General features: G+C 42.7%; 1 long non-coding RNA gene across 1 annotated transcript in view; it reads right to left on the bottom strand.

The window, feature by feature from the left end:
• Positions 1-11,200, bottom strand: part of LOC309865962 — a 166,661-nt gene extending 155,461 nt beyond the window's left edge. The window contains exon 1 of the long non-coding RNA XR_014312349.1: positions 11,124-11,200. This is a non-coding gene — a long non-coding RNA (uncharacterized lncRNA). The remainder of the gene's footprint in view (positions 1-11,123) is intronic.
• Between the last annotated feature and the right edge of the window lie 1,504 nt (positions 11,201-12,704).

Genomic DNA, 12,704 nt, shown 5'->3' with positions numbered 1-12,704 from the left:
AGGATTCTGTGAGGGGGGGGGGGGGGAATATCCCCGACAAAACAAAGGAGAGAAAAATGTCTGAGTTTCATTAACTGACCTTAGCGAGAACTCAAGCAAAGAAGAATGCCAGGCTGACTTTAGAAACTTTCTCAACTGAAAAGATGAGAGAGGTTATTAGAGCTTTTATTTGTCGCTTGGTTCAATCAAACCCTTTCCCCAGTAAGCTTCTCATCTAAAGCCCCATTTGGGAAAATAACATCTAGTCATTAAAAAAAAAAAAAATCTTCCAGTTCTATGTAGACATGAAAATAGTTTAAAACGCCAATTGTACAGCCAGAATTCAGAGGGCTGTTCACACACAAATAACCCAGGTTGTAAAGAGGCACTCCTGGCTCTAATAGCTCACCTTGTCGAGACCCTGCTCGCCCCCCTCACCACACAGTGCCCACCACACTCCTGTGGCTCCTCCCACGGGCTCTGCGTGTCCCACACCAGCCCATCCACACACACCAGCTTGTTCCTCTCATTGATTTAAATGCGTGACACACGCTGAATGGGGCCATCGACATCTGGGCCAGTCTTCTGCCTCAGTTACTGTGTTTGTGGCACAGCCGGAGAAACACTGAACACCTCCTGCCCCAAAGGACACGGTATCTGTTCATCTTCTAGAGATTCTCGCTATTCAGAGTAGGTATGTGGACCCCCAGCATGAGTATCACCCACTTGTTAGAAATAAAGAACCTCAGGTCCCACCCTCAAACCTGCTGAATCAGAGCCTGCATTTGAACAAGAGTGGCAAGTGTTCTGTCCCCAAGTGAGCTCTGAGAAGTCCCGTTCCACAGAGGCCTGCTTTGGAGCCACACAGAGCCAGGCATCAGATAAAGGGACTGTTTTCTTAAGTTCTAACCGGAAAGAGTCCTGAGGACCTTCTTTGATATCCTCACTCTGGTATCAACTTTGGACTTTGGACATGTCCAAGAGAGGGAAAGGCAAGCTAGCTGCCTCCTCACTTGTGCCTTTTCTAGTAGCCACAGTAAAAAGTCAAAAGAAACAGGTGAAAATAATTTTAACAATGTATTTTAACCCAACAAATACAAAATATAATTATTTCAACATGTACTTAATACAAAAATATATTAAAGAGATATTTTACATGTTCTCTTATACTGTGTCCCTGAAACTCAGTGAGGATTTTATAGGCAAGCACAACTCCTTTGGGCTCACCACACGTCAAGTGCTCAGTAGCCACATGTGGCTTGTGGCTTCAGTACTGACCTGTGTATCTCCCAAAATTGCTGTGCATCAAAGAACATATGTTAACAGACATTCTGAGCACTAAATGCTGACATTTGGAGAAAATTTATATATTAAAGATCACTGGAGTCTGTTGTGAGTTTTGCAAACTATCGTGGCCCCCAACTTACTTACTGCACACACGGCCACACGCGTTTGTCTTTGGTGCCATGATTTGGTCTCTGAAGAGCACAGAACGTGCTGTCAGGATGCACACGGTTGTGTTTTTGACCATATCCTCATGGAAGGACTTTGGCCGAGTCCAGTTTCACTGTATAGTCTCAGTTTCCTTTGTTCTCTAAAGGAAAATAATCTCTCTTCCGTGAACCCCACAAAGTTGTTGCGAAGATAAAACGAGTATAATAGGTGTATGTAAACTATTACAGATTATGAATTACTGCTTCTTGTCCTATTTGCATTTATTAAACCTAGCATGCCCTCACATAATTCAAAACATAGATAATTATAGGTCTTTTGATGTTTTAGTACATTTCCTATTCACTGCTTCCGCTAGCAGAAAGCTACTTTTAAGGTGTTAAGGTTGAATATGCTGCGCTGTGCTGTCAGATGGGATGCCTACAGACACACCCTCTGCTTAGAGAACATGTCCTAGGCAGACTCTTTCTGCAGGGGGCAGAGGAAAGCCAAGAGAAATTGAGACGGGAGCTGTGCCCAGAACATGGACTTGGAGTGAGAAAGAGCAGGTAAGAATACTGGTCCCACAACTCACCCTCCAAGTGGTTTTTCTTTCTGAGCCCCTGTGTCCCCATCTGTGAAATCTGTTCCTGCCTAGAATGGGAGTGGGCTTTACAAGAGAAAATCCTGTACAACACGGACCACTGTACCCAGCCCAGGGTCCACCCTCATTAATTTGTAACTGTTTTTCTATTATTTCAACACAGCAGATGTCTGGCATGTCATCTGGAGAGGGACAAGCTGTGGTGAGGTTCTAAAGTGGCCTGGCCGTTCATCTTGTTAGGCGATTTTGTGTGGAGGCTGTTGGCATCTGTGTTTAGCAGGGACGGGCTCTCGGTTGGCGCTCAGCTTTATGACTTCAAGCCACTTAACATCCTGCTGGACAGAATCATTATTTCTGAAGAGCTAGAGAAGCAGCTCATGAGATGGATGGCTCCCTCCAGTCTGGCCAGCTCCCATGGGGCCTCCCTCACAACATCTGGTCTCTCACAGAGAACCCTTCTGCTTGATCGATTTGGGCAGCTCTAGTCCCTCCTCCTGAGTTCTCCCTTCCTAACTATACTCTATGAGTTTGTGATGGCGATGGTATCCTTCTGGGTGGATAGCCATAAGAAGTCTTTTCAGCCCACCTGGTAGGGAAGCCTCTGCAGGAATGAGAGCTTCCTGGGGTGGCCTCGGAGCTCTCCACGGAATGGATCAGGGCCAGAGAGGCACCATTTGCAGGCATTTTTAACTGTAACACTGGGCCTTGGAGGATAGAAGCCTGAGCAACCAACTGTCCTGGTTGTTGGAGACTCAGCAGGTTCCCTGGAATGCAAAACTTTTGTCAGATTATTGGGAAGCCTAGATGATAGATTTCATCCTAAGGAGCAGCTGGGTAGAGCAGGGCTTCTCCAACTTTAGTACACATATGAGTCACCTGGAAATCTTAATAAAATGCAGATTCTGATTCAAGAGGTCTGAGGTGGGAAGTTGAGATTCTTCATGTCTAACAAGCCCCCGGTAGTACTGATGCTGGGATTCACAGGCCACGCTCTGAGTAACACTGGGTTGGTGTACTTGCACAAGGCTCTGGAAAGGCCTGGGCTGGCTTCCTGGCCACACCTGTTCCCAGATGGGATTCTGCAAACTGCACTTTCCTCAATCATTCTACTTCACCTGGCCCTGAGAATGAAACCCATTGTTCCTAACCCCCTAATCTTCCATCATCCTAGAGAGCCATGGTCCCCCACTGCCTTTTACCTTCCCTATTCATACCAGTGCTCACACTTTCTCATAGTCCACAGTCACAGTCAACACATACAAGTTTCCTCTTCTCATTTCTCACACCTCCAGGAGTGGTGATTCCAAGTCACCACTATTAAAGCTCCCCCTCTTTTCAACTTACCCACTTCACCCATTTCCAATGTAAATTTGGATTTAGCCCTCATTGTGCTACAAACATTCCCCTTGTACATTAGTGTGCCCTAGTTGGAGGCTTTTCCGCCACAGTAGACAGAAATCTAAGCTGATCCCCAGGATTTCTAGGCCCCAGGGTATGTGTACCTTCTGCCAGGAATGCAGTCAAACACCAATCTAGGTGTTGTTATGAAGAGATTTTGCAGATGTAATGAATTTTTCTAACCAGCTGACTCTAAGTAGAAAGATGGTGACCTTTTGGTGGGTCTGGCCTAACCAGATGAACCCTTAAATGGGACAGGGCCTTTCTTGGCATAAGAGATTAGAACTGTAAGAGTGAGAGTCTCCTTCGCAGACTTTGAAAACAGAGAGTGCCTTGTGGAAGGGAACTGCAGGGTATTCTGGAAACTGAGAGTAGGCCCTGGACACCAAGGAAACAAAGATCTCAGTCCTCCCACTGTAAAGAATTAAATCTGGCCAACCACCTGAACCAGCCTGGAAGCAGATTTTTCTCCATAGCTTCCAGATAAGAATACAGACCAGTCAACACCTTGATTTTGGATTCTGAGACTCTGAGCAGAGGATGTCATTAATCCATGCCTGGACTTTTGATGCACAGAAATTACAGATGATAAATGGGCAATGTTTTAAACAACCAAATGTATCATAATTTGTTATGCAACAATGGAAAATTAAGATATTAATGTATCTACCTAGATTACCAAAACAGGAGAATTTATGATTACCAGTCAATTTGGCTAGAATTTCACTTGTATAATTTTTTCCAGGAATCGAAGTATACTGGGTCAAGGTATGAGTGAAATGATATGATCAGTGCATTAGAAGAATGTTATAGAAGTGGTGGACCATGGCATAAAACAACACCCCTGATTCTTTTCTGATCTCACCTTTTACCATTTTTCCCCTCACTTCCCCTATACTAATCATACCAGCCTCCTTAGTCTTCCTCAAATACATCTTGGGTGCACCTCCCTCAGAGCCTTTGCACATGCTGATCCCTCTGCTTCCATCACTCTTCCAGGCAGTTGCAGCACTCTGTTCCTCACAGGCTGTAGGTCTCCATTCACAAGCCTCCTTTTCACGTTTACAGTGAACATGATTGGTCACACATGTGGTCCACTATTTAAAATATCAATCCTCAGGGACACCCAGGTGGTTCAGTCAGTTGTCTGCCTTCAGCTCAGGTCATGATCTCGGGGTTCTGGGATCGGGCCGAACATCGGCCTTCCTGCTCAGTGGGGAGTCTGCTTCTCCCTCCCTTCCTCTCCCTCATTTGCTCCCTCTCTCTCAAATAAATAAATAAAATCTTTTTAAAAATAAAAATATAAAAAAAAATAAAATACCCACCCTTAAACCCTTCTCCACCAACACCCACCAACATTCATATGTATGCCCTGGCCCCCTGCTCCCCGACAGTTATCAATAGTCATTTATTTATTTATTTGTTTGTTTCCCCCTCTCCTCTAGTAGAGCCTAATTTCTGGGAGAGCCCAGTTTGATTGTCTCTTCCTGCCATAGTTCCAATGCCTTGCAGAGATACATGGTGGGCCCTCAATAAATATTAGAGATGGGGATTATTGTAAATTGTGTGATACAGGAAGGCCTTCTGTACAAGAGGACAACCATGGTTAGCCAGACTGCAGGACACATCAGCCACAAAAAGAAAATGCTTTCTGACTTCAAATCCTTTTATAATCTCTTTCTATACTACTTTTAACTTGTAATAATAGCCTGATATACTTGAAAATGCCTACGTGTCTACGTTTTCACATGGGTACCCAGGCACACACTCATATACACACATTCATGCACATGCACATGTGTACCCACACACAGCTTAGTAACAAAGAGTGAGCACCATATATAGGGGGGGGATTGATGAGGGGGAGGGAATTCTCTACAAACCCTGAACAGCACAGCAGCCACTGCCTGAGCACAAAGTAGGGGAAACTTCTGTTGATGGGAAAAGTGGTCCTGAGCTTGGACTCAACTGAACTTGGATGAATTCACCAAATCTCTGTGTTAAGCACAACAGAGAAGAAAGCACATTTCTTTCTTGGCAAAGAGGTGCTTTGACTATTCCACGGTCGCCTTAATTTAGTGCTAATGGATTAATTTCCAGGATGCACGTCCTCTCTCCTTAAATAGCACTTAGTGTAATTGATGCCAGGTTAATCACTATGCTAGCCACAGGAAGTGTCCATGGGGCAGGAACCACATGCTGTCTCACCTGTGCTTAAAGAGGAGAATGTCACACCTCTCTGAAGAAACAAGGATGCCTGAAAACAGTGCTGAGTCTCAAATGAGATCTTGGAGAAAAATAAAGCATGAAGCAAAATGTGGCAAAGAGACCAAACACTCACCAGTACCTAAAAATCAGAGTGAAGATGAGGGGGATTCGTTTTTTTCTTCTCTATATTACTAGGTAGTTTCCAAAATCATTACAATAGGTATGTATCCAATTTAGAATTACTGACAGTACAGTGTTATGGCGAAAAAAGACATATGGAAAGTATTTCCAATCTGAGTTGGGACTTATCTTAGTCTGTTAGGGCTGCTATAACAGAATACCACAGACTGGGTGGCTTATAAGCCATAGAAACGTATTTCTCATAGTTCTGGAAGCTCAGAGGCACAGTAGACTTGGTTTCTGGTGAGAGTCCACTTCCTGGTTCATAAACAACTGTCTTACTGCGGTCTCACACGGCCTCACACGGCGGGAGGGGTCAGGGAGCTGTCTGGGGTCTCTTCACTAAGGGCAATGACCCGATTCAGGAGGGCTCCACCCTCATGACCTCACCATCACCCAAAGTCCAGCCTCGCCCCTCCCCCATTCTTCATACTATCACATTGGGGGTTAGGCTTCCACATATACATTGTCGGGGGACAAATAAGGAACAACAAGACTCTATGGAAGCACACTAAAATGTTAACAGTCGATCTCTCTCAACACTGAGATCATTGCTAAATGTTATCCCTCCCCTCTCGGCTTTTTATTATTTTCCAAGTTTTTGATAGTGAGCTTCCAGAACCTAGTAGGGTATCACTCAGCTCAGTAAAAACCAAAGTGGTCAACACCTGACAGACTTCAGGTAGTAAACGAAGGTTAAAATGTACACTAAAGGCAGTAAAAAGAAGAGAAAGAACATTTACTCTCCAAAGTAGGAAAGGTTTTAGAAGCAAAGAGAACATTTTCAGGATTTAGTAAGACTTACGAATGACAACGCACAGGCTTCTCCAATGACAGGATGTACATAAAATGCAAGGCTAGTTTTTCTTCTGTCCTTTCAATCAAACCAACTAGATTCTCCTCAATAGCTGGGCTTACTCTGTGGCACAGTCATTTCAAAAGGACTTGGGAAACCACACCACACCACTCACAGACATGGCAGCTACCAGAGTTGACAGAAATTTCTCTACCATCCCCATTATGAAGGCCTCCAACGCTAGTTTTCATATTTTCCCATCCAGAGAGGCCTTTTCTGAAGATTTCAAATTGTCTTTTTAACCTCAATCTTTGACCCAGTTGAAACACAATGCGAACAAGACAAGCACGGTATACCAGATGTCCTTTCTCTAAATGTTTTCTCTCCTATTCTAAAATGGAGGGTTTGAGTTTTCTTCACAGGGTAAGAAAACAAAAGGTCTCTGAAGACAATACTGTAGCATTGCTGTCCTATGTGTCATGGGGTGGGTATAATGGACAAAGATATCTACCTAGTTCTCATAGAGCTCCAATTTTCTTAGATGCTTCCCTTATTGGAGGACAGGATTCTCTTCTCAAAATAATCTCTATTTCTCTTATTTACTAACATCAATACCTAGACTAATTTGGTAAAAAGACGGCTCTTCTGACAGAGCTATCCAGGTTGAAAGGAAATATATCAAGGGCTTTCATCTTTAGGAAAGGGTCTTAAATACAGACATGGCTTAATATGCATTCATTAAGTACTCCGTGGAAGACAGACTAATGCCTCTTCCCAAAGATATTCACATCCTAATTCCTGAAACCTGTGAAAATGTCAACTTACATGGCAAAAGGCACTTCACAGATGTGATTAAACTAAGAATCTTGCAATTGGGAGATTTATCTGTATTTTCTTCGTGGGTTCAAGGTAATCACATGGGTTCTCATAAGTGAAAGGTGGAGGAAGGAAAGTCAGAGTAAAAGAAAATGCAAAGGTGCTGCAGCCCACTGCTGCTACCTTTGAAGATGAAGGAAGGGCCACATGCCAAGGAATGCAGGCAGCCTTCAGAAATGCAAAAAGGCAAGGATACAGATTCTTCCCAAAGCCTCCAGAGGGCATGCACCCCTGCTGACACCTTGGTTGTAACCCAGTAAGACCCTTTCAGACTCTGACCTCCAGAACTGTGAAATATCAAATCTGTGTTCCTTTAAGCCACTGAGTTTGTGATCATTCATCTCAGCAGCAGTAACAGGAAGCTACCACAGAAGCCCACTGAAAAGAACATTTGAGAAGTACCCAAATCATCCTTCATCCCTTTCTTTAAAGAGAAGATTGACAGAAAAAGCAACCCCAGAGACTTCTAGTGTGAACTCTTCCACCAGCCTCTCCCAACAAACCCATGCCAGAAGGACTTGTAAGATCAAGCACATAGAACCACGACCACCTCCACTTGGGCTAATGGGCATTTCACAAAGTCATATGCAATCAGAACAATCAATTCTAAATGATAGAGCTTTTTGTTCTGCAATTCAGCTTTCTGGCCTCCTTTTCACTCCAGATTATAACAAATCCAAATACCTCAGTAGCACATGAAACAAAGACATTGCCTAATGTGTAATTTGGGAGGGAATTTAATGATACATCTGTCTGTTTTGACAAAGCACAGTCTTGAAGTATCTATTTAAAATAAAATCAGCAGATTGGCAGCAATTAAAAATGAAAGTCTATAAAAAGTTTAGGGAAAAAAGCATTAAAGTCTAATAGCTCTTGGTTTATGTGCCAGCACTATAGTAAATATTTCTAGCACCAAATTTCTCTCCTAAAATTTCGGCATTGGCTACTGCAAAAAAATGCCACCATTAAACACATACCAAAAAATCCATCTTTTATAAATATTAGACAATGAATCTATCTGGGATGCAGTAAGACTGGGTATGCATAATATTTCAAGATGTTTTACTGGATGTTGCTAAGCATTATCTTTCAAACCAATAAGGTAGGAACAATAAGCTTTTACTTTGTCTGAAGATTGCCTTGAAATCTTTTTGATACTACACTAATGTTATTATGCCTGAGCAATTTATTAGGGAATGTTGGAAGTGTGTGAGTTTAGGATGCTCTAAATGATCATTTGGAAATATACTAAATAATCTTTTTATATCTGTTCTCAAAAGCTTTAATATAGTTTACACCTTGAAGCAATAATGTACTGACAACCAGAGCTACCAAAATGAACTTTTAAGTAATTTAGTCATGAAATTGCAGAAAGTACCAGTGCCTGAATGGCACTTGTAAGAAGTCTCAGGGTAAATCTGCATATGCGACAGCCTCAAACCCAGAACCCCATCTTAAATCACATCCCAGTGCAGACCTCAGTCCTCTCTTGAGATTCATCTTACTTTACCTTCTGGCTCCAGTTATGCTCAGAGTCTCCTTAAGTCCCCTGTGTCCCTTCCCCAACTTCACTTACTGAAACTGCTAGAGATTTGTAAGAATCCAGTCCTTACTTTGTATCTTTTAACTGGTATCAACCTGGTAATACAAATTCTCTTATATGAGCTCCTTATGCTATAATGAAACCATACCATCAGTGACTCTCCCAAGAATCACAATGTGAACTTCAAAATAATTTTACAGCTTTATAAAACTTGTTAATTGTATAAATGGCTACAGATGGTTTAAGGCTGGCATAGGACTGTGCAAATGTGGAATTTTAATACCTTTGTTATTTTTTCTACTTCCTTAGAATATAGTTGTCCAAAGCTTCTCCAAGAAGAAAATACAGGGAGAAGAGAATATGATCAAAGAAATCATGTTTATTCATTTATTTAATATATATTTATTGTATATCCAGTATATATTATGTCTTGTGCTAAGGGTTGAAAATATATTGAGGACAAGATGGACATGCTTGTGGCCTTTCTCCTCATGGTCTAAAATGACTGCTAAACCACCAGCCATCAACAAATGCATTCCAGTCATTAAGATGTAGAGAGGAATAAAGAAGAGCATTCTTCCCTCTGTAAGGGAGGAACTGTCTACATTATCATTTAAATCTCATTACAAAAACTGGTTTCATGTTTCCACTGAGTTGCAAGGTTGCTAAAGAAAACAGATTCTTAGCAGCATGGTTAGTGCCCAGCTCAAAATTAGGGCCCTTAAAAAAAAAATTAGTGCCCTTATTGCTAAGGAAGGAAAAATGAATCTTGGAGGTTAACTAGCATACTCTGACATAGTAACTTTATCCCTTTATATTAAATAGCACATAGCCTGACTTCAAGCATTGGAAAGTCTCCAGTTAGTCTGAATAGTAATCAAGTATGACAACACACGACACAGCTTTGTAATATATAAAGTGCCACCTAAATGTAAAATATTATCATTGAAGTAAAAACCCACTAGCTGTTAATTCAGGAAATTGGCACTTGAAACACTCATGGTCTGAAAGATGTTTTAGGATAGAAATAGATCAATCCCATAATAGATTGACTTATTTTCTGTTAACAGTTCTTTCAACTTCAGGTTTATTTGGTTGCTAACTTTTACAGAGTTATTTCTATTAACAGACTGTTTTTCTTTTAAAAATATTTAAGTGTTTGGGTGCCTGGGTGGCTCAGTGGGTTAAGCCTCTGCCTTCAGCTCAGGTGATGATCCCAGGGTCTTGGGATCGAGCCCCATATGGGACTCTCTGCTCCGCGGGGAGCCTGCTTCCCCCACCTCTCTGCCTACCTGTGATCTCTCTCTGTCAAATAAATAAAATCTTAAAAAAATATTTAAGCATCATTCTTGTATAAAACACTTGTCCTTGGGTTTCTTTCTTGAATGCATTGCATATTCTCCTTATTCATCAAAAACGACTCAGGGATAAATTCACTCATTCAAGATATGCCTATTGAGTACCTACTGTGAAGCAAGCACTGTTCTAAGTCCCAGATAATAGAATACACAGTCCTTATTTTTAAATGCTTTCAGAGTTTATATTCCAGTGGAAGAAGAGAGAAAACAAAGAACAAAGAAAACTTTAGTCTTGCATTTTCTGTGAGTGATGCAAAGAAAAAGAAACACCAGTTAATGTCCCTTGACGTCTGTGATGATATAACAAACATAACCTGATCATTAAATAAACAGGGGGGAAGGGAAACCTTTGCGGAGCTGAATGGACCGGCTGAACAGGGGGTGACTTTATGGTAAGGGCAGGAAAAACAATAGAGAAGGAAAAAGCTGGCACATGTTCACGAGAGAACACTGCATTATGAAATGAAATGTTCACGAGAGAACTGCGAATCGTGATAGTGCAGAGTGTTTTGCTGATGGAGGTGTAAGACTCGTTGGTTCACCAACTCCAGAGCTTCCAGGGGAGAAATCCGAAAGTGGCCCCGCACACGGAGGGCAAGGACAGACAGACGACGAGGCAGCCCCTCAAGACGGGCAGGAGGTGGCGGGTTTAAGAAGCAAGGAAACTGACACGGGAGTCTTGTCTCCAGAAGCCACAAGGTGCGGAGATCGCCACACCGGCCTGCTTCACGGTTCACAGCGACGTCTTACCTGGGCTAAGTCAAGGCTACCGTCTAGGTGGTCTCAGCACCGCGTGGCCCGCTCACAGCTGCCTCCTTGAACATCACGTGGTTCCCACGCGGGAAACGCGGGCAGAGCGTGAGGAACGTGCGGAACGTGCGGAACGTGCGGAACGTGCAGACGTGCGTTCCAAGGACGGGAAGCGGGGAGGAGCCTCTGATAGCCGAAATCCAGCTCCCACCTCAAGGGTCAGCCGGCGGTCACGTCCCTGGGATGACCTCCTCGAGCAGCTGAGAAAGGCTGGAAACACCGTAGCTTCTTTTGCCCTGTGCTGTCTTAGACTGAAGAGCTCACGAGCCAAGCGAGCAGAGGAGGGGCCAACCCCAGTTCGGGAGGAGGGGGCACCTGTGATGCAGAGCTGAGCCAAGGCCTTTATGCACCCCTGCATTCATGCTGCTGCTGGGGCCTCAAGCCTTCCTGTGGTGTCTAGTTGAGGGAGGGTTTCAGACACTCTAGGAACAGAAATAAATATAAATCCTACTTAGCACCCTGAAGGCAAAGCAAAAGGGTGATGAGAAACGATGACATGTCTTCTGGGGTTAAACTGGGCTTGTGCGGGGAGGGAGCGATCAGCAGAAACTAAGAAGGAGGCATCTGAACCCAGACAAAAAGAATGAATAGACGGTCAGCTGGGCGGTAGAATGGGCTACTTCTGAGAAAGCGTTAAACACTGGCAGTTACTGGTGAGAAAAGAGATTTTGGTGACTGAAGTCATTCAAAAATTCCCAGTGTCTATGTGCAGATGACTCATTTGAATGTTGATATATAATGTAGAATATTTTCCATGAGTTAAATTTAGTATATCCCTAGCACTGGTGTGCTGGGCTAGCTTGAACTGGCTCACTAGATTCCACTGTAAGCATCTCTTCCTAAATCTGTGTTCAGTGATGTCAAAATGGTAGCTTGAAATTGGCCTTGGTCGGAGTCTTTACATCATGGGAACTGAGAAAGGCTATACCTGAGAGCTTTTTTTTTTTTTTCCTTGCAGAGAGCTGGTTGTTAAACATTTACCAACACATCTGCTCTGATGTCAACAAATGCTAGGATGGCAAGGCAAGAAACACTTGGAGAAAAGCAATAAAAAGCAGTAATCTAATTAAGCTATTTTAAGTAAAAACTTGATACAATATTTTGCTATTTTGCTAATGGTTTAACTTCCTCAGAGAGAAGGTATCAAGGTTATTTGGGGAACAAAGAGGAAAAAATCACACATTTAAGTTTGCTACATCTGTAGCAATTTGCTTAATAACAATGGTTCTAGAATTTACCTAAATCTAGTAACATCACTTTTTTTCCTTTTTTTTAAAAATAAGATTTTATTGATTTGTTTGAGAAGCGTGAAAGGGTGGTGGTGAGGGACAGAAGGAGAGAGAGAGAGAAGCAGACTCCCTCCTGAGCAGGAAAGTCTGATGTGGGCTCCATCCCAGGACCTGTAGATCACGACTTGAGCCAAAGGCAGACACTTAACTGATGGAGCCACCCAGGTGCCCCTGATAACATAACTTCTAAAGAGAACGTTGTAATTTTTTGAAAACTCCAACACATTTTATT

This window comes from Mustela nivalis (genome assembly GCF_964662115.1).
Source record: "Mustela nivalis genome assembly, chromosome: 1".
Lineage (NCBI taxonomy): Eukaryota > Metazoa > Chordata > Mammalia > Carnivora > Mustelidae > Mustela > Mustela nivalis.
This window is presented reverse-complemented; position numbering and strand designations above follow the sequence as displayed.